The sequence below is a fragment of the Galeopterus variegatus genome, unplaced genomic scaffold (assembly GCF_000696425.1).
Source record: "Galeopterus variegatus unplaced genomic scaffold, G_variegatus-3.0.2 Scaffold1583, whole genome shotgun sequence".
Lineage (NCBI taxonomy): Eukaryota > Metazoa > Chordata > Mammalia > Dermoptera > Cynocephalidae > Galeopterus > Galeopterus variegatus.
In genome coordinates, this window is record NW_007727694.1 from 363,434 (window position 1) to 382,040 (window position 18,607).

The 18,607-nt window shown below is 39.9% G+C and overlaps 1 pseudogene; it reads left to right on the plus strand.

The window, feature by feature from the left end:
* LOC103594588 overlaps nucleotides 1-621 on the plus strand; it is a 9,552-nt pseudogene extending 8,931 nt beyond the window's left edge.
* The last annotated feature ends 17,986 nt before the right edge of the window (nucleotides 622-18,607 follow it).

The following is an 18,607-nucleotide window of genomic DNA, read 5'->3' on the forward strand; positions in this document are numbered from 1 at the left end:
GAAGAGAAAGAAGAGTAAAACTTCCAATTACCTCATCTCTGTGGATCCAACAGGCTTGTCTGGAGGAGGGGACAGCTACATCGGGAAACTGTGGCCCAACCTGATGGGCACCAAGTTTACTGTTTATGACAATGGAGTCAACCCTGAGAAGGCCTCATCCTCTGCTTTGGAAAGTGGAACATTGCATAAAGAGCTGGCAGCTGTGTGCTATGAGACAAATGTCTTAGGCTGCAAGGGACCTCGGAAGATGAGCGTGATTGTCCGTGGCATGAACATGGTTCACATGAGAGTCTCTATCTGCCCCCGTAATGAGTATGAGACACTGCTAGCACTCTGGCAGAATAAGGACACAGAGAGTATCATCGAGCTGCAAAACAAGTCACCTGTCTGGAAGGATGACACGCAGTCCTACCAACTTGACTTCCGTGGGCGCGTCACACAGACCTCTGGAAGAACTTCCAGATCATCCATGGTAATGACCCGGACTCTATTGTGATGCAGTTTGGCCGGGTAGCAGAGAATGTGATCATCATGGATTACAACTACCCACTGTGGCTGTGTGCACTGCAGGCCTTTGCCATTGCCCTGTCCATCTTTGACAGCTAGCTGGCCTGTGAGTAGAGGCCTCCTTGTGCCTTTTGGAGTTGCCCAGCCTAGACTGGAGCTTGCCTGCCTGCAGAGACAGCCCTGTCTACCCTCCGTACATAGGCCTCCTGCCAGATGAAGCTTTGGTCCTCAGGGGGCTCCCTGGCCCACCAGCCAGGAACTGGTTTCTCTGCCTGTACTGCTGAAGTAGGGAGGGGAGTGGGGGTGTGTGCGTGTGAAGGGACAAGAGTAATTCTGTGCCCAAAGATCAACGCACACCCCCACTCTAGGGTTAGTATTGTGCTACAGTTGTGTTTGCCAAGCTGAGCAACCTCTTCATCTGGGAGGGCCGCAGAGGCATAGAGGCACAGGAAGCACAGTGCAGGGCTGCTGTGGCCCAGCCATCCACTCAACCCAGGAGTTAGATGATAACAGGTGCCCAAACAGGTAGGGGCACAGTGAGTGAGTACGTGTGTATGTAAGCGTGTGTGTAGGGCACATCAACTTTATGTAGCAAAGGGCTTCATGGCCGAGCTTGGCTGGCCCTTACAAACACAGAAAGCCCTCCAAATTCAGAAGGCCCCAGCCAGGCCTGAGAGAAGTGAGTGAGTAGAGGGGACAGGTGAGAGGCAAGACCTTGCCAGGATTGCAGGGGCCTGGCTATCTGTGGCTACGGAAATCAGCTGGTGGCCTAGGGTTCTAGCTCATTTGATTTCTCCAGGTTTGCTCTGTGCTCACATAGGCAGTGGGAATCTGGCTCTCAAAGCCAAATGTCTAGTGGACAGGGCCTGCAGGACTCAAGCTCAGCATGCAAGAGGTGCATGAACAGGCTCCCTGGATCAGGGCTGTACTGGGAGCACTGTCAACTTCCCTAGGAGCTCACTGCTGAGAAGTCCCAGCACAACCCCCAGGAAACATAGATGGGGCCCAGGTCACCAGCCCCAGACTGCACACTGCTAGGCATGCCTGAGGCTTTTGCTGGCAACACTCTATTCTCAAGCCATGGCATGCTCCGGGAAGACTCTCTTCTCTCTCTGGAAAGACCCAACTCTGAGTGCTCTTGACTGTGTTTCACCTCCCACTTCTACAAGCCAAGTCATGGTTGATGAGGGCTTCTGTGTGTGGTTCTTCTTGGGAGGGAATGAGACAGGGTGAGGAGAGAAGGGAATATTTTAGAACCACAGGAGATCAGAGGTGGTAGAACCCTTAGGGGATCAGCTAGTACAACCTCATCCCTTTAGGTGAATCACATGCAGAAAATGGGACTCACCCTGGGTCACCTGGCTGGTTAATGGCAGAGTTCAGAACCTCAAGTTCCTTTAATTTTTTTCTTCCCACTGTCCTCCAAGAAATTGGTATCTCTGGCCTTCTGGGGCCTATTCTGCTTGCCCTCCCCTCTTCCCTTGATTCTAGAGACTCAGAATTGATGTATAAGATTGAAAGCATTTCAGTAGTAAACTAGGCAGTTCTCTGCTGAAATTTGTCTGGCCTTTTTCAAGTCAGTCTGATCAGGATTGGCCTTTGCTTGGCCCTCCCTTGTGGGCTGCTCAGCCGTGAGCAGGCCTTAGCAAGGCTGCTGCACATTTTTCTGTGTAGGTGTGATAGAGTGAGCACGAATGTTCCGGTGCTGATCCTGATCCCTCCCCCACTGCCACTTCTCCTTGGATGGCGCCATCCACCCTGCAGGCCTGGGAAATCTAAGCTCTTGCCCACCTGTCATTTACCCTGGCAAAGACCTCTTTTCCAGATGGACATCAGAAATCAGTAGGAAGCAAGCTGGAGTTGTACCTTGTTTTAGAGTAAATATGGTTGCAAAGCCTAAGTAGAAATTGATTTTTTTAAAGAGATAAAAGTTATACTTTAAACACACTAGTGAGCCCGTATAGGTGGTGTTGTTTTGACTTAAGCAGAAGAATTATTAGATTATTTCTTTGTAATCTAGGTTTCCCTATGTTGAATGCTTAAAACACGGCACACCTGTTCTAGCAGGATCTGTTCATACATGTCTGTGAGAGGCCCCTCCAATGGAAGACTCTTGGCCTCTGCTTTCTCTTTTAGCATATAGAACAGGGGGTTGACCAGATACTTTGGTAGAGTCAGGAAACATGGGCTGAGCTTTCTAGCCTGGGTATGGAGAAGGGTAGCCTCAGCAACAAAAATCGCTGTTGGGCATTGAGTGGTAAGCAAAAGCAGATGAGTCACCTGCTTGAGACCCAGCCATACAAGGTCTGCTCTTAAGACTCCACTTCAGGTGATACTGGTTTTCCTTGGCCACTGGCCCTGTCTCCATTAGCCCAGGGACTCACCAAGCTTTCAGGGCCTCTGGAGACCACCTGGGTTCAGCCTCTTCCAAGTAAGAGTTCTTGCCCATCATACCCTCTACCCAGATGGTCTTTGACTGGTCAGGGAANTGGTAGAACCCTTAGGGGATCAGCTAGTACAACCTCATCCCTTTAGGTGAATCACATGCAGGAAATGGGACTCACCCTGTGTCACCTGGCTGGTTAATGGCAGAGTTCAGAACCTCAAGTTCCTTTAATTTTTCTTCCCACTGTCCTCCAAGAAACTGGTATCTCTGGCCTTCTGGGGCCTATTCTGCTTGCCCTCCCCTCTTCCCTTGATTCTAGAGACTCAGAATTGATGTATAAGATTGAAAACATTTCAGTAGCAAACTAGGCAGTTCTCTGCTGAAATTTGTCTGGCCTTTTTCAAGTCAGTCTGATCAGGATTGGCCTTTGCTTGGCCCTCCCTCGTGGGCTGCTCAGCCGTGAGCAGGCCTTAGCAAGGCTGCTGCACATTTTTCTGTGTAGGTGTGATAGAGTGAGCACGAGTGTTCCGGTGCTGATCCTGATCCCTCCCCCACTGCCACTTCTCCTTGGATGGCGCCATCCACCCTGCAGGCCTGGGAAATCTAAACTCTTGCCCACCTGTCATTTACCCTGGCAAAGACCTCTTGTCCAGATGGACATCAGAAATCAGTAGGAAGCAAGCTGGAGTTGTACCTTGTTTTAGAGTAAATATAGTTGCAAAGCCTAAGTAGAAATTGATTTTTTTAAAGAGATAAAAGTTATACTTTAAACACACTAGTGAGGCCGTATAGGTGGAGTTGTTTTGACTTAAGCAGAAGAATTATTAGATTATTTCTTTGTAATCTAGGTTTCCCTATGTTGAATGCTTAAAACACGGCACACCTTTTCTAGCAGGATCTGTTCATACATGTCTGTGAGAGGGCCCCTCCAATGGAAGACTCTTGGCCTCTGCTTTCTCTTTTAGCATATAGAACAGGGGGTTGACCAGATACTTTGGTAGAGTCAGGAAACACGGGCTGAGCTTTCTAGCCTGGGTATGGAGAAGGGTAGCCTCAGCAACAAAAATCGCTGTTGGGCATTGAGTGGTAAGCAAAAGCAGATGAGTCACCTGCTTGAGACCCAGCCATACAAGGTCTGCTCTTAAGACTCCACTTCAGGTGATACTGGTTTTCCTTGGCCACTAGCCCTGTCTCCATTAGCCCAGGGACTCACCAAGCTTTCAGGGCCTCTGGAGACCACCTGGGTTCAGCCTCTCCCAAGTAAGAGTTCTTGCCCATCATACCCTCTACCCAGATGGTCTTTGACTGGTCAGGGAATGAGTGATGGAATGAGCAGTCTCCTAAGAGTATTGGTAAACTGGGACCTTCAACAGCTCCTCTGTAACTCCTCCTGGGGCCACACCCCAAAACTGTACACCCTCTGCCTCCAAAAAGTTCTTTGGCAGAGCAGTGAAGTTCTCTTCCACAGATCTTCTCCAAGTCTAGCTTTTCTTTCCTTCTGGCTCCAAGGTGCTCTGTGTCTGTCTGTCCATCTGTGTACATGTCTGCATATCTCTGTGTGTATTTGGCAGAAAGGGCAATTAGCAATCAACTGATGGTTCTTATACAATCATATTGCTAAGGATGAGTAGGAAAGGAGTAAGGATGCAGTTCCAATCACCTATGGATTTTGTCCATTCATTTCATGCTCTTTGAACAGAAAATATACCTGGGAAAGAAGTGACCAGCTCTTTCTCCCAAAGTTCTGAGTGGGAGGACATCATCCAAGAAAGTTGTTAGTTTTTCAGTTCCCACTCTGCATTACCTGAAGAAATCGGTGTGTCACATGCATGCTTTTGGATGAATTTGAACATATTCTAGTGAATGTGCCTGAAAACTCACAACATTCATTCAGAGGAAGTAAGTAAGGTCCAGGCCCATGGCAAGGACAGGTATTGGAGGCCAGGGAGTGTTATAACGACAGGCTAGAAGTGAACTTTTGGTGCCTGCATCCTTCAGTTGACAGGTAGGGCAACAAATTTAGAAGCAGAAGTTTGTTTTCATTCTGAAAATAGCAAGACATTTACCTCTAAGTAAACTTACCATAAATTTAATAAGCAGTAGGGGATTTCAAAGGAAAAGGGTCATGTTTTGCTCATAATGGGAGTCTACAGTGAGGGAGATGCTAGGAGGCCGTTGTTCATGACTCTGTTACGCAAGCACAAATTCCATCTGTAGGTGGACTTCCTGGTTTTCCCTTACCGCAGTAAAANCACAACACACTTTTTCAGAGTGCTGAATGAGTTTTCCTTGTGGTGCCCAGCACTATGACTGAGGCCCTACACTGCTCGAGCCCTGGCTTGTAGGCCTGTGGCAGCCACCAGGCCAAAAGATGGGCTCTTGTTTGAGTTTATGGCTACCTGTACTTATGTACCTCCGGTTCGCAATTTTTTGTCATCTCAGGATGTAGGGGGAGGGGCAGAACAGAAGTATTGGGACAGGTTTGGCTTTTTTATTTTTCCAGCCAAGTGAAGAGGCAAGTTGATCCTACAGAAAGCACTACTGTACTTATCAGCTACATGATTTTGAGCAAACCATGAATCTCTAGATCTATTTTCTTAATTACAAAATGAAGACGTTGGACTATCAAAGCTTGCCATAGGATTCAGAGTGACTGAAAGTTAATCCTTGCTTTCATCACTACCTTTTGTAGCTCATCACTGTGCCTTTTTTTCTTTCCTAAGAAAGACATCACACCCCTCTCCTCTGTTCTGCTGTTCCTCCCTCCCCCATTAAGGTCCAGGCAGAGCCGGAGATGAGGCTGAGATCCAGAGTTTCTAGAGGGCAACTTGCCTTTTTTTCTTTCCTAAGAAAGACATCACACCCCTCTCCTCTGTTCTGCTGTTCCTCCCTCCCCATTAAGGTCCAGGCAGAGCCGGAGATGAGGCTGAGATCCAGAGTTTCTAGAGGGCAACTCAGAATGGCTTAGGAAGGGAAGCCTGATTCTGTCCTCTTTAATCCTGCATTTGGTGACAAAGGGAACGGGCCCTACACTGCTCGGAGCCCTGGCTTGTAGGCCTGTGGCAGCCACCAGGCCAAAAGATGGGCTCTTGTTTGAGTTTATGGCTACCTGTACTTATGTACCTCCAGTTCGCAATTTTTTGTCATCTCAGGATGTAGGGGGAGGGGCAGAACAGAAGTATTGGGACAGGTTTGGCTTTTTTATTTTTCCAGCCAAGTGAAGAGGCAAGTTGATCCTACAGAAAGCACTACTGTACTTATCAGCTACATGATTTTGAGCAAACCATGAATCTCTAGATCTATTTTCTTAATTACAAAATGAAGACGTTGGACTATCAAAGCTTGCCATAGGATTCAGAGTGACTGAAAGTTAATCCTTGCTTTCATCACTACCTTTTGTAGCTCATCACTTTGCCTTTTTTTCTTTCCTAAGAAAGACATCACACCCCTCTCCTCTGTTCTGCTGTTCCTCCCTCCCCATTAAGGTCCAGGCAGAGCCGGAGATGAGGCTGAGATCCAGAGTTTCTAGAGGGCAACTCAGAATGGCTTAGGAAGGGAAGCCTGATTCTGTCCTCTTTAATCCTGCATTTGGTGACAAAGGGAACTTAGTCAGGATGGGTGACATTTCTCTTGCTGGGAACACACATTTAGCCAGTTTTCATAATGCCTAGAATGTGTATATTTATTTGCACAAGACTGTCTTTTCCTATTTTGGAGTGGTCAGACATTTTATTTTTGTTCAAAATTATCTGGAGTTTTACACAAACTTGCAAAATTGTGCTTTTATTAAGTGACTTTTTGAATAAACTCTTTGGTATTCTGGAAAAAAAATCTTCAGATAGATAATATGAAAGTACTGAGTACTGTTATAAAGATCAGAATTCTTCATTGCTGGTCTGCTTCTGTCCACTTGGTTCCAATTTTATTTTCAAGCAGAATCTCCTTTCCTAGTTGCTCATCTCTCAGTGTCTACATATTATCTTGTTCATATTTCTATAGAAAGTCATCTCAGAAAGATAAAATTCATACTATTTTTACAATCCTTCAGATGTAAAGATGGGGCCCAGGTCACCAGCCCCAGACTGCACACAGCTAGGCATGCCTGAGGCTCTTGCTGGCAACACTCTATTCTCAAGCCATGGCATGCTCCGGGAAGACTCTCTTCTCTCTCTGGAAAGACCCAACTCTGAGTGCTCTTGACTGTGTTTCACCTCCCACTGCTACAAACCACCCTAATAATTCATTCTCAAATGTAACCACTCTCATTGTCAAGAAATGATTTTTTTATGTCAAACTTAAATTCTGTCACCCAACAGCCTCCTCTTAATGCGGTTAAACAATCCCAGACTGCTTTTTCTGTGGGTCTTCTTTTCTAAAATGTCCTGTAGTAGCATCCTATTTTAATCTTTGTGATTACTCTTTGAGATCTTTAAGACCAGACACCATATTCTAGTGAGTACCTAGTCCAGAGGTTGGTAAACTACAACCCACAAGCCAAATCTGCCTGTTTTTCTAAAGAAAGTTTTATTGGAACATGGCCATGATAATTCATATACGTATTTGTGTATTGTCTAAGGTAGCTTATGTGCTTCCAGTAGAGACTATATGGACTACAAAGCAAAAAATATTTACTATCCAGCTCCTTACTAGAAAAAATTTTTGAACCCCTAACCTTAACAATGAAATTACTTAAAATGAACAAGTACTTCACTTTTCATTTTATTTGTGAACAAACATGGCCCAAGAAGTTTTATCATATGCTTTCCAACATTTTCAGACACTCTCTTTCTACTCTAACCTGGGATCTATTAAGCCTGGTAAAAAGTAACATCCTAAAATATTGTGGATGGCAAATGCATAAGGATATCACACAAGATGTGCAGTACAAGTTGGCACTCAGTTGCCAGCATCAACTCCAAGCAGGAAAGCCTTTTTCAGTAAAAAGTGTTAAAGCTTCCTCTATAATCGGGGTACACATAGAAACATGGAGAGCCTCAATTTTCTCAGTAAAGGCACACCAAGGCCAGGCATTCCTAGTATTATGTCACCTCCCTATGATCCAATCTATTCTCTTTACCTACCTGAAGGGTGTGCGAGGGTACTTCAAAAAGTTTGTGGGAAGATTTGTATTATCTATTAATTCTATTTTTCCACAAACTTTTTGAAGTATCCTTGTATTGTACATATCCAAGGACATTATATCAAATGCTTCCAGCACAGGAAAGCCATATACATGAGTGAAACAGGCTGGTGTGAGGCTATAGGGCATGGTGGGGACTGTGGAGAAACTAAGCACACATGGCTGCCAAAATGAATTAGCACTTCTCTGCTCCAAATGGCTGCTGTGCAGTAATGTGGGCCCAGAGTAGACAGGCCTTCTGATTTTTTCAAGGAAAACTGAAAATCGAGATTCAATTTTCTCAATACACTCTGAGGGCCAACACCGTAAGAACCGAAAAACCTCATCTGTGTCCACCTAAGGTTGCAAAAATATTTAGTATGTACTTGTCAATTGAGATATGTCTGTTGACGAGATTTGACCTTGATTAAATCTACTCTTTTAGAAATGAAGAAACTGAAGCTTGGAAAGATTAAATTATTAGTCTAAAATTGTACTGAGTGTACCTATAATAGGGCTACAATTCTAGTACTGGGCTACTTTCAACATACCACTCCACAAATACTTCTTAATACAGAGGGATTCAAGGGACCCAGTGAGAATCTAATAAAAGCTAAGGACCCTTACAGAGCAAAATATACATAACTGAAAACATACAAAAAACTGACTTATAATCGAAAGGATTTCATATACTCATGAAGCTTATCCATGCACCTCCCTCCTCAGGGGTACACGAACACCAGGTTTACTACTTTTTGATTCTTCAATATGAAGAATCCATAATACTCCAATTATGTCATATAAAAATAATTTAAATCCTTATAACATTCTAGATATGCTTCATTACTACTTCCATGCATTTATTTGACCATTATATCATCTCATTATACAAGAGCAAATTTGTCAGACAGAACATGTTCACAAACTCAAAACAGTGGTTTTGTAACATTCTTTGCTACCAATTGAAATGATCAGTTCTTTAGTTCAAATAAATTATAGTCTCTTTTAGAATGAATTATGATTTTACTTCAAACATTCTAACAGATATAAAGAAAATCTTTCCCTTCATGGACACACGGATTTGCATTTATTTTCATAAGTATCTTGCTAAGCAGCTTCCTCCAGGTGAAGTAAGCGCCTCTCCCTTGCTCTCAGAGCAACTTGTACACTGCACTTATTGCCCTGTTTTAGGATTTTCTGCTTATGCATCTCTCCAACTATACTGTTAGTTATTTAAGATGGGAAAGTAACCTAATTAAACTCTAAGCACATTGCCTCCCACATAATAAGCACTCTGTTAATGCTGGATGAGTTCACCTGTCCTCACAAGACATTTCACTAAGGCTGGGTTAGGTTGAGGGCTCCATTTAAAAAACTATATCAAGATATAATCAAGATACTAGTAGCATTTTGGTATTTTGTATTTTGTCTCTTTTATAACGTTTTTTATTTTTTAGAAAGGAAATAAGAGGTAAATGACGATTAATTTCGAAAACATTGCTCCATAGAAGGAGTGTGGGGAATTAGCATTGAAAGAAGGTTATAAACCAGTTCCAAGTGGGTGTCTGGTAGAACATAAATTAATCATGAAAGAAAATTTCTATTGTCATTTATCTTGCTCAAGTTTCTCAACTTCCCTAATGACGGCAAATAGGTAACACACAAAGCATTTTGTCGGAATGTTATTTCATTTTTTTTTTTTCAGACAAGAGAACCAATTGAAACCTTATTCTAAATTTTGCAAATTATCTTACATTATATAGAATAAAGAATATGTACATAAAGGAAATTAAAACAAATGAGAAAATCAAATAAAATTTAGATAAAATTTTATAAATACAAATTTTGTTCAACCTATGGTCTTCTCCATATGTATGAAAATAATAAACATGGTTTTGTATATTTTCCTGAATTTGCTTGTTAGAAAAGTTTACTTTTAAGGCAAGTTTTATAAAAGGCTAAGAGAAAAATTTAGAGAAAACAATGCATGGATTACTGGAAAATTTGATTTAATTATTAAGCATCTATATTATACAGAGCACTATGCTATAAGGAATATAAACACAGTGTCTTCCTACATGGGGAAGGCAAAGAAAGATAGAAATCCACAAGAGCCACCTTAGAAGGCCTAACATTGGGCAAATGTGGGATAATTTGAGCATCAAAATAAATAGAGAATAAAGGGTTATAACACAGTGAATGAGTACCCATTAGTCCACGGTAATACAAATAAATAAACAAATGAGAAAAGTTTTTCCTTACAATAGAAATCCAACTAATAAATGTAGAAGAAATAATTAAATTAGAAAAATCAGCATTTGGCAAAAATTATCAATAGACCTTAAAATCAGTAGATAAAAGCTTAAGAAGAAGCAGATTATTTCCATTGTCTCGAAATACCTCCCTACTAGATACTTACTAATTACAAAAGGAAAAATAATAACCTCACAGATACAACCTTAACCAAGTGATAAAGTCAACATTTCCAGAAATGGATTGACCTCCTGTGTCCCCTGATATGATGCACTAAGTATACATCATCATTTTTGTTATCCTCTTGCCAAAAGCACATAACTTCAATCCATTCATAAGGAGTTATCAGCCAAACTCAAAATGAGGGACATTCTACAAAATGGCCCATATTACTAAAAAATGTCAATATGTTAAAATACAAAGAAACACTTTCTTTACAGATTAATGTGGGAGCATTCCATATTACAGAGTCCAAAAAGACAACAGACTACATCACAGGATCTGAAATTCTCTTTTGCTATAAAGGACATTTAGCCAATTGGCAAAATCTGAATAAGGTCTATAGATTATAATATTACATACATGTTAATTTTCTGGTTTTGATAATTATTTCTTTAGTTTTGTAAAATAATTAATTTGTTCTTAAGAAATATCCACTGAAATGTTTAAGGGCATCAGGCCTGCAACTGATTCTTAATAGTTAATAATATTAAATAAAACATATAAATACATACATATGCATGTCAAACACACACACAGGAAGGTACTTCAAAAAGTTTGTGGAAATGTTCATATTATCTTTTAAATCTATTTTTTCATGAACTTCTCAAGGTGCCTTTGTGTGTACATGTATGTGTGTGCGTATCTGTGTGTGAGTGTATGTGTATGCACATACATCTGCTTACGTTTTAATCAGTGGTCCCCTTTGATCTTAACCTGATTTGAAGAAAAACATACAAAAACTTTCTTATTTACCTTGCCTCCTTTTCATTAGTAATTTAGAAGTAATGGGCAAAGAAAAAGTAGAGCAATTTAACCATAATTCAAACCAACAATTTTGGGTCTACAGTACTATAGTTAATCCCATTACTATAGGCAGATAATACATTTGGTTTGTATCAAAACTTCCACATTTTCTATTCTAATTCACAGCTCCTTTTCCACAAGAAGAACAAAATCTATACGCCATATGGATTAATATAAATATATAAATATTTTAAACCAATTTACAAAGGCAAGAGCATTTATCCCTCACCCTACCAGTCACTTTAAAAAAAGCAAAACAGCAAACAGTAAAACAGCAAATGTAGGATACAAGGGTACTTCAAAAGTTCATGGAAAAATGGGATTAGAAGATAATACAAATCTTTCCATGAACTTTTTGAAGACCCCACATATATTGATCATTTTGATAGCATGCAAACCCCACTCCATCCCCAATTTCCAATAAATGCTGTGGTCTCCCTTTGGAGAAAATTGTCCATTTGGTGTCGTCTTGGCAGTAGGACCTACCTTGTACTGTTGCCTCCCACTAAGGGCAGAAAGGGACAGAGTTTTTCATTATGTACTCCCTGGTATGTAATGGAAAACTGGTACTATCAGGCACTTGCTTCTGGCAGCTCGAATCATGAAGATAGAAGAAATTTCTGGAGGCCAGATTGCTTTTGCAGCAATAGCCATGCACAAACCAGACTTCTGCTACTGATTATGGTTCCTGCTTCCCCCAGAGCTGCCTGGTTTCTGCAGATTTTCTATATCAGACTTTCTACCTTCCCATCAATTTGTGTGGCCCTCTCCTCTCCCACTAGCATCCTAGTGAAATCCTTCTGGGCTTAAAATAACCAGGCAGATTCTGTTGCTTGGAACCAAGAATTCCAACTGACAAAAAAGTTATTAGAATTTCTAAAATCTCAATTTAAAATAAGTTTCTGCTAACTCTACTAATAGGAACCCGATAGGGGTCTGTTTACATATGAGCAAATCTCTTTGGGGCATTTGCAAGTGTGGAGAGAAGATTGGCTTCACATTTGGGCATGGCCTTGCTGGCTATTTAGAGATAGGCTTCCATACAGATTAATTCCTACAAGAGGCAATTAAAGCTAAATTCTTTTGATGTGCTGGAAGTTGAGATAAAGATGAAAAACTACCCAACTCTCACTAAATTTGCTAAAACATTTTAATTGAACATGTGCCTGTTTCCAGGGACTGTCCACCTGGTAGAGGCTCGCTTTACCTGGAAAAGTGCAATCACTGTTGGCAGCCTACATAACTATCTCAAAAATATCATCCACCAACACTTCCTCTAAAAATAAAATTTCTTCCTTTAGGGGCTATTTTTCTGAAAAGTCTTTGTTTTCACAAAGCAAGTGGAATTCACACTAAAAATAATAGTCAGTATTTCTTTATACATGTAGATTGAAAAGCAATTGAAAATGCTGCTAATTAAAAGGAAAGTTATTTTCCCTTTAGCTGCAAATAATGTCAAAGTATGTTGATTGTAGCTTGGATTGTAGCAGGGGGTAAACAGTGACAGGTTCTGGACATAGTTTGAACGTAGAACCAAAAGGATTTTTTGAAAGAGTGTGCATGAGGTATAAAACAAAGTGAAAAGTCAAGGATAACATCCAGACATGGGCTTAAGTAACTATAAAAAAAAAAGTGTTACAATCAAGAAGGGAAAGCCCCTAGGAGTAATACGTTCAGGAAGAAGATGAGGAACTCAGTTTTGGACATGCCGAATCCTCTTTAGAAAGCCAGGACATGGGGGCTTTAAGACCATTTCAGTTCTAAAACTATTTGAGCCTAAGAAAATGCGAAATATCATATACTCCCTGTTTTCAAAAAGCTTATCACACGCGTACCATCATTACCACTTTGTTAAAATGAGGCAAACTTTATCTAGCTGCTCCGCGACTTACGATGGGGCTATGTCCTGATAAACCCATCATAAAGTCAAAAAACTGTAAGTCCAACAATCATAAGTCAGACATTGTATATATATAGTTAAACTAACTGAAGAAGAAATTAATAAGACTCTAATTTGGATATCAAAACAGGGGACACAAACAAGTCTTGGGGATGTTGGGAAGTGAAGACACCACTTACTTCCATCCAAGGACATAAAAAGTGGGCTTTCAGATTTTAAAAAATCATTGAGTTTTCAATAGAAAATATGATTAAAATTAGAATTCAGATATAAATACCTGAACCACACATTTCATATTTGTTTTCTGCCCCATCAAATGATTTACACCTGGATTAAAGATGGACTTTTTGGACAACCTCCATCTACTTACCTGTCAACCAACAAATCTGTCATCACCTAGAGTTAGAGCTTACAATTACCTATGTGAGAAGCCCTCTGTCATTCTCAAAATGGAAAATTATCAAAAATAAGATATTTTCTGCTTTATCTCATATCTCTAAATATATTTTAGGGTTAAACAATTAAATTGAAAACCATTTACAAGTAAAGGTTTCAGGGAGTATAAATTAAAACTACAGGCCAATGCAGGCACAATGCCCTGCCTTTCAACTGCTGGCAGGTCAAGCAGTCATGGAGAAGGTGGAAACTAGTTGTCTGTATCAGTAACCAAAATATTTTTACTAAAGTTTGACCTTATAAAGCTTTGAGTTTCAATGGATTTTACCATATAGATTACATCATGGACTTCTTAATTATTTTCACCATCCCAACCAATTTTGCCATCAAATCTTGGAGTTCAAGATCCATTAGGAGAAGAAAAATGGCTAAGTCCATAAAAATATTCTGATTTGTATCCACTTGACAGAGGGCCCCAATGTGCCACTTCAGTTTAAATCAACTGCTGTCACTCCTTCTCTCTCATCAACCGACAAACACACACACACACATACAAGCATACACACTCCTCTGCAGCCTCTGGTTGAATAGATCAGGAAGCATATGGGAAGCGCTTCCTACGAAACTGCTAAAACTCTTACCACAGCCAATAAAAAATTAAAATATGTGTCCCCCAGGACTGAAAAGCAGAATGAGAACTGGAAAGACATCATTATTAATGCAAGGAGCAAAGCACAAAGCCAGATTTGAGGTGGGTTCTTTTTTAATATAAAGTGACATTTCCTATAACCTCTGGACCATAAGCCTGCATGTCTGATATAGATAATTTCTTCAGAAATTGAGAACACCGAATTTGTGTGGGATAGCAGTAAATTGGGGTCGAAAATGAGGGACAGTTTCGAGTTCCTGTTTGTCTCTGAATCAGTTCTGCAACATTCCGATTAAATTTTCATGCACTGGCCCGTAGTTGGGTATTAATAGGATTTTTTGACAATTATGTGTAAAGGATGCAAAACCAGCACCCATAGTCTGACTGATGAATATTGTCTTTTCAAACTCTGTCAGCTTTCCTAAGCTTGGAAGCACCACAAGATTACTGTGAAGGAAAACAGATTCAGGTCAGCAACCCTGAATATAAAAGCTCTACTTGCAATATATTTGTAATAGTGAGAACAGCAATTGCCCATGAATTCTTGGTGAACCAAAAGCAATTAGATTTACAAAAAAAAAAAAAAAGGAACCTGTTAGAAATAAGTTTTCCATAAAAAAAAATAGCACAGACACTATCCCTATTATTGAAGTCCAGCAGAACTGATAGTGTTTGTATCAGAATATTCCAACTTGTTAAAAATAAACGGCATCATTTTTATTCAAGGTGACTTAAGTAATAAAGTTCGAGTTTTCAACTTTGTTGATACTATGACTGGGGCCTGTAGGAATGCATTTAAGAGGTGAATTCAAAATCTGTCAGACATGGTAGGGTTTAGATCTCTTCACAAAACGAAACCTAATACTGTTCCTTTAATGCAAGCTGAGAAGGAGAGTGTGAGTAACAGTTTAATCAACCCCCAACAGCTAAATGGGCAGATGAGGGCAGACAGGGGAAGCAGAGCTGCCTAGCACAGAGAATAGCAGGAAGAAAAAAAATGGAGTAACATCTTGTATCATATAGTGCTTTCCTTCTAGGCTCACAAAACACTTCAAATGACTTCTCTAATTAATCTCAACAAGATTTTATGGGTTATTTGTGCAGGAAGGGGGATAGTTATTGCCTATTATATATAAGAAAACAAGAAATAGTAAATTGGAGCGTGCTCAAGGTCATGCAGGTGAGAAAGACAAGAACAGAACTCAGATTTCCTGGTTCTATCTTCTGCATTCAAACTGCACCAGATCTGTGTGCTCCTGTGTTCTTCTTTAGGTGGGGGCTTTGAGATGAGAGAGTATTAAAAATATACCGAAAGCAAATGGATCTTAAGAGAGCTTTTTCTTTTCAATCATACTTAAAAGAAAGGCAAACATTTTTATTTTAATTATTCTTTTGATTTATTCGTTAACACAATGCAGGGCAAATTCCCTTAATGCTTTTAAACCTCAATCTGGTAACTTTAAGCTACATGCAAAGGGAGCTATGATTTAGTCAGCTAATGTTATCACACTCAAAAAAAAAAAACCCTACAAAATGTATTTATTGAATCACACAAAGAAATTAAGAAAACGATTACCAATTATCTTGGCAAGAATTCCTTAATTAATTGCCAGCACTAATACTATGTTATCTTCCCCATTATTAAAACAATGTGACTTCTATTAAAAACTATTCATTAAAGATTCATTCGTTTCTTATTGCATCCCGCTGTTTCATATCTTATGTAGCTAAAGGGCTGCTTCCTAGAGTATGAAGTACCGCTGTGCGGAGAAGAGCAACACCAACTATAGAATTTATGTTGAGAGGCGTTATGCTTCTGAATGTTCTGTCTAGAAATCATAAAAATATTACTTATAAAAGCAAACAGAGCTAATGTATAGAGGTGGCAGGGGTGTTTGTGTGCATGTCTGTGTGTACACACCCACTAACACTCTAAAATGTTAGTATTTCCTGCAAGTATTTCCTTCTCCTGGGAATACTAAGCACAAGAACTGCCTTTCTTGTGGAGTAGTGAGGTGACAACACCAAGAGCGTGTTAGAATGAAAAACTTCCTGCACCTTCCGAGAGTAACTTGCATATACAGTATTCCTCTCATTGACTTATAACAGTGGTTCTCAATGAGGAGTGATTTTGCACTCCCCACCGCTTCCCAGGTGACTTTTGGCAATATTTGGAGATATTTTTGATCTTCACAGCTGGGGGTTGGGGAAAGGGGTGCGACTAGCATTCAGTGCCTAGAGACCAGAGATGCTGCTAAATGTAATGCACAGGACAGCCCCCTCACAAAAAAGGAATTATCTGACCCAAAATGTCAATAGTGCTGCTGCTGAGAAACCCTGATTTAGACAGACAATATTTGATTTCTGCTACCAATAGCCACTGTCACTCTTAGCAAGCTCAGTTATAGCTGTGAAAGAATTTAAGTTGGTACTTAGGTAATGCTGCTAAGATAATTGGGACCTAGGGATTCTTTCCTACATTTCTCCCCATAAAGGGGCAGAACAAGGAGTAGAGCAGTTAGCTAAGTAAGGATTTCTATAATTGCCACTTAATGCCCCAAGCCTCAGTCTATCTTCACAACCTACCCCTAATGCTAAAAATGGTTAACATTTTAAGTTAGAAAGAAAAATCCTACGTGTCTGACATATTTGAATCGAAGCCAAGGAGAAAAATCCAAACCTCAGTCTGCAACCTCTCTTGGGAAATCTTTGTTCATTTTAATACTTGTTCAGTCAGCTGTCTGACTGAATGACAAGGTTTTTTATCTCTAATGTGAGTAGCTTTGAAGGCTACTTGCATTATCCCCATTCCTCAGCAACTGCTGCTGAAACCACAGTGTTGCAAACTGATAATTAAACCCAGCTGCCTCTACTATGAATTCAATCATATCAACATTAGCAGCAATCTTAGTGGTTGTTGGTGGGTTTCCTTTTCCATTCCTAGACAACATAATTAACTTCACTAGCCTTCTTAGATTAAACAAAACTCAGAGCTAAAGAATACTAGGAATTAAACTACTATAAATACTTTGCAAGCAAAGGAATGCAGTCAGATCGTTAGGATGCTAAATCAGTGTCAATGAACGTCTTACTTGTGTCTAGTCATTTGACCTAATACACATGAATATTATGTTTAACATGTAGGGATAGTTTCAGATTTCACATGCAAAAGCTCACGTTAACTGACAATTTATTGCTTAGGAAAAATTAACTCCAGAGCCCGTAAATAAGATATAGCTCACGATGTAAGAGAACCAACTTGTCAAGCACTGAAATGTACCCACTAAAATAATATCAAAGTGCTTTCACAGCATTTGTACTAACAATGAAAAAGAAATCTGTTCTAATTGATTATAAGATAATGGCACAGTTCAAATATTACAAAATTATCTGATTTTTAAATTACAATAACGCTCATAGACATACTTATCCCAAAATGCACTTTAATATGTCACTTAATTAGTACTTGACATTACTAGCAAGGAAGAAAACTTTTCTGTAATCAGTACCATGTTTACTTGCACAAGTCCAGCAACTGTTGTTGTATTTTTACAGACCAAAAGTTTTAAAATAAATACTACAACATCACTATAAGTATGGTTTATTTAACAATCAGGGACTGTATTAATTTTATATTGCTGCTGTAACAAATGACCACAAACTTAGTGGCTTAAAACACTAAAAATTGACTATCTTGAAGTTCTATAGATCAGAAATCCTACATGAGTTTCTTTGAACTAAAATCTATTTGTCAGCAGGGCAGAGTTGCTTCTGGAGGCTCCGGAGGAGAATTAGTTCCTTTGCTTTTTCAGCTGCTGAGGCTGCCTGTATTCCTTGGCTAACAGCCTTCTTCCTCCATCTTCAAAGCCAGCAGTATAGCATCTTCATTTAGCTCTTTCTGACCACAGCTTCGAAAAGCTCCTTACTTTTAACGATTCATGTGATTAGACTGCACCCACCCAGATAACACAGGACAGCCTCCCTATCTCAAGGTTCTTAACTTTTCACATCTGTAAGGTAACAGGCCATGTCAGGTAACATATTCATAGGCTCTGGGGATTAGAACATGAGATATTTGTGGGAGCTATTATTCTGCCTACCACAATGATTGTTTACTGAATTTTAACATTAGTACACATTACTAAAATCAAAGATGTGTGTCCCTGTGTATGAGAAAATTTACCTTTAAGAATTCAATATCCTTATTCCTTTAATCACATAGTATGATGGAAAAAAGAATCTTTGACAGAAAACACTGACAATGATATCTAAAATATTAACAACATAATTGAAATGAATTTAATGTCAGAAGAAAGTCTAGACAACCTTAAACGCTCAAATATCTGAGTCATGGGTATTCCAGAAGGGGAG